A 3,844-nucleotide genomic window follows, 5' to 3' on the forward strand; every position below is an offset into this window, starting at 1 on the left:
ATTCTAATGGTAGTATATATTTTTAGCTCACATGAGTATAGTAGAACTATGGTATGCTTGAATACATCAATTATGTTATATAAAAACAATTAGAAATAAATAAGTTTATAGAGTTTCACCCTGAGGCACTCCTGATAGTGCATTGAAGGTATAAGATAAAATATTTACAATACGAACAAAGAAGGATGTGTAACAAGCGTTTAAAACAAAATAAAATAATTTACCTGCAATTACGGAATGATTGCATGAATCAAATGTTTTAATTAAGTACAAATTAATTGCATCTAACTGATTACAAGATAAAATTTGTCTGTACGTAGAGTTAAAAGATGTAGATAAATTTGTAATAGTAGTTTTACCTGGTACAAAATCATGTTGACAGTCCGATATTAAATTTGATATATGAAAAGAAATATGTACATTTATTATACTTCAATAACTTTATAATACCACATAAAAGTAAAATTGGCCTATAGTTTGTAACAAATTTTTTTCTCATTTTTTTAATACTGAAACTACAACAGCTTGTTTCCATAATTTAGGATGGATTCCAGACGGAGGAATTTTATTGAAAATGGGGGATAAAACAAGTGCTAATATCTCACTGCAGCCCTTAATAATAAAGTTGTAAATACCATCTACTTCTAGTGAATTAATTGCCTTTACACATTTAATTGCCAATAAACCTGGCCAATGGTAATAATAGGTGGCAATAAGTAAGTTTCATAACTATACATTTTTGTATGAAGGTGCATATCATGAAGCTGGTCATAAACTTTAGAAAAGTGTTTACTAAAAGACTTTGCTAAAGCAACTGGATCGCTTAATAGTACATTATTTTCGATAACTTCAGGATACTACTTGTAACATTCCTTAATTATTTTAACGTAGTTCCAAAATTTACATAGGGATTTTTTATTTTGTCTTACATAATTTCAATCCATTTGTTTATTTTTATTTAATTTTAATTTTTACTAGTCCCCAAAGGTAAGAAAATATCTGGTAAATACATAAATTTTATTTTTGTTTTTCTATACTCCCTAAAGAAGTGTTCTTTGAGTTTCAAAATATAAATTAGCTGCTTTGAAAACCAATGTGGATATTTAGTTTTAGGTTTTGTTCTGAGAGAAATATTTTAAATCACTACTTTATCATATTATTAGTTACCAATTCAACCATTTCGTTTACATCGTCCACTTGGTAAATATAATCCCAATTAAATTTTAATAAATTCTTGTAAAGTGAAAAATAATCACATTTACTATAGTTCCTGAAACAGGATTTATAATTAGGGTTATTGGAGTAACCTTTGCAAACATAAGTTTAAATTACAATGACAAAAGAGGGATGGGAGGTATTTTCACAAACAAAAGGATCAGGATTATTTTCATCAAAGATAACATTCATGTTTGAAAATACTAGATAAAGCAGAGAAATAAATATTAAACCTTTAGTATGTTGTTCTTAGCCCAAAGTAATGATTATTTCAAGTAGAAAGTGTCCTTTAATTTTGTTGATGTAATGACATTTTTTGTGTATGTTTGTACTTCTAGTCAGTACCTGGAACATTAAAGTCACCAGTAAGAAAAATTGGGTAAGGATATCTGAAGAGATTGGCTTCCAAAAAAAATGATCGAAAGTCTTTAACAGAAAAATATGGGATAATATAAATATTGGAAACTAGAAATTTTCGTGATGCCCATTATCAATTTAAACTCAAATGTATCCAATTCAGGAATATCACAATCCATTTTACAAAATAAAATGTAGAAACTAAATTTGTCAATAGATATCAATGCTCATCCACTACTTTTAATTGTGATTGCAATATAATTACGATCCTTACGGCAAATTCGTTATCTATCTTTAAAAAAATGTGAGTTACTGAATATTCTTTTAACGAATTTTATGATAATTAATTGAAAAAATTGAAACTATAACATTTTGAGAATATTCACTGGATTAAGTCATTAATAATATAAGATTTTCATAATATATATAGCATTTATCACTTTTCTGCTCATCTATTACTAATTCTAAATTTTTGGCGCTTCCATCCACCTCGGTAGTTGACTCTCGAGAAAATGATTCAGAAGTATTTTGACTTCCAAATGGCTCGGTGTTTACACTTTAAGAAGAACTGAAGGAAGACACGTTATCACCCTGCTTGTTAGGGTTATAACTTGACGCAAACAATTTTTCGCCTTGGAAACGTCCTTAGAAAGTGGCTATTAGACTGTCGGAAGGCCAAAAGTCTGTGTTGAATAAATGATCAAAATCAGATTCAGCAACTGCTATATAAAATGAAGAGTAACTATATAACGGCTTTTCATTTCGATTACCTTCAAACTTGTTACGTTAAGTTTCGTGTTCATGTATGATACAATTTCATTCTCTTGGATATCTGGTGCAAACCGGGATACAAATAATGATCACGTGCGGGGCCTCAAAGGTTTGGATACTGTTTTTAGGTACACGTAGTTTTGGACGCCAAGTCGAAATAGTTTCTTGGTGACACCCTTCTTGGAAGTCTCCAGGTGGTTCCTTCAAAAGACCGCGCACATCAACAAAGCCATCAGCGTCACCAGCTGACTGCGACACAATGTGTTGAACAGGTGCTTTGTCTGCAGAGGATGGCTGTCTCGTAGCATTTCCATTTGGCGCTCTCATGACGGAATTAGCCGCTTTCTGGTTACTGTTATTTGTGAAAGAAATGATTTTTTGTTATTACCACATAAATGATTTTTCCTTATTATATGACTATACTTTTATTCTGGACAGTATTTGTGCCCTCATTATATGCCCTGTATTTAACACACTTTCAAACTTTGGCCGCAACATTGTGTTTTTTTCTTTAAGGTCATCGGCTTGGTTCGTTAGGATTAAATTTTTTCACACAACACATTAAACAAGGTCTCAACGCCTTCAACTAACTTGTTAGGAGACTGTTGTGTCGTTTATCTTTTGGCGAAGACGCATTGTCTGTTGCCGGTTCAATGATGGGATGATTAACTTTCCAAGAGGTATTTTACTAAAAAATTTTAAAGTCCCATTTCTAGGAGGATTTTTTATCTTGTTTCGGAGAAGAACAATTGAACATGTCACTTTTTTAGTTACAAGTTTCACAGCATAGAACTCAACTTTTTTTTTTTACACCAAGTCGGGTCACGCACTTCATAATATGGAGACGCGTGCCGTAATCCAAACATTTTGAAAACTCTTGTCTTTCATAAAATAGCTTTACACACATCAAACAAATGTAAATACTATAGGGCATAAAATACCTCTTCGCATTTTAGTTTAAAATATTGAACCCAAAAAAAAATAAAAAATTAAAAACGTTACAATTGAATAGCAGCGAGGTGTAGTTGCATACACATCCTTCTCCCTCGAGCGCCACACAGCGACACAAAAAAGGCGCCCAACGTGGGGCTCGAACCCACGACCCCGAGATTAAGAGTCTCGTGCTCTACCGACTGAGCTAGTCGGGCAGTCATTCACACCTCACTTTATGCCACAATACTAACTTTCACTCTACATCTGCATAGCTTAATCGAGTCTAACTTCGTAAATATAGGTCGAATAATTCATTCATAAATTCACAATAGTGATACATACAGCTTTTAATATAGTTAAAATAACAGGTTCAATCTCTCTACGGTACACCACCCGGGTAGCGGTGATATTGAATGCGCGTGGTCGCTCTCCTGAAACGACATAGCGTCCGTCACGAGTGCCAACTCGCTCCTGCAGTTCCTCGCTCTCCAGCAGGCGTCGCCACTCGTTCCGGAACTCGCCAGCCAAGAGGCGAGTTGCGAAGTCGTCTGGTACCAGCCAATGACCG

At 33.4% G+C, this 3,844-nt stretch overlaps 1 non-coding gene across 1 annotated transcript; it reads right to left on the reverse strand.

Moving 5' to 3' along the window:
* Positions 1 to 3,418: 3,418 nt before the first annotated feature.
* Trnak-cuu (transfer RNA lysine (anticodon CUU)) lies at positions 3,419 to 3,491 on the reverse strand. The gene has a single exon. It is a non-coding gene; the product is annotated as a tRNA-Lys (tRNA).
* Between the last annotated feature and the right edge of the window lie 353 nt (positions 3,492 to 3,844).

Source organism: Bacillus rossius (genome assembly GCF_032445375.1).
Source record: "Bacillus rossius redtenbacheri isolate Brsri chromosome 4 unlocalized genomic scaffold, Brsri_v3 Brsri_v3_scf4_1, whole genome shotgun sequence".
NCBI lineage: Eukaryota > Metazoa > Arthropoda > Insecta > Phasmatodea > Bacillidae > Bacillus > Bacillus rossius.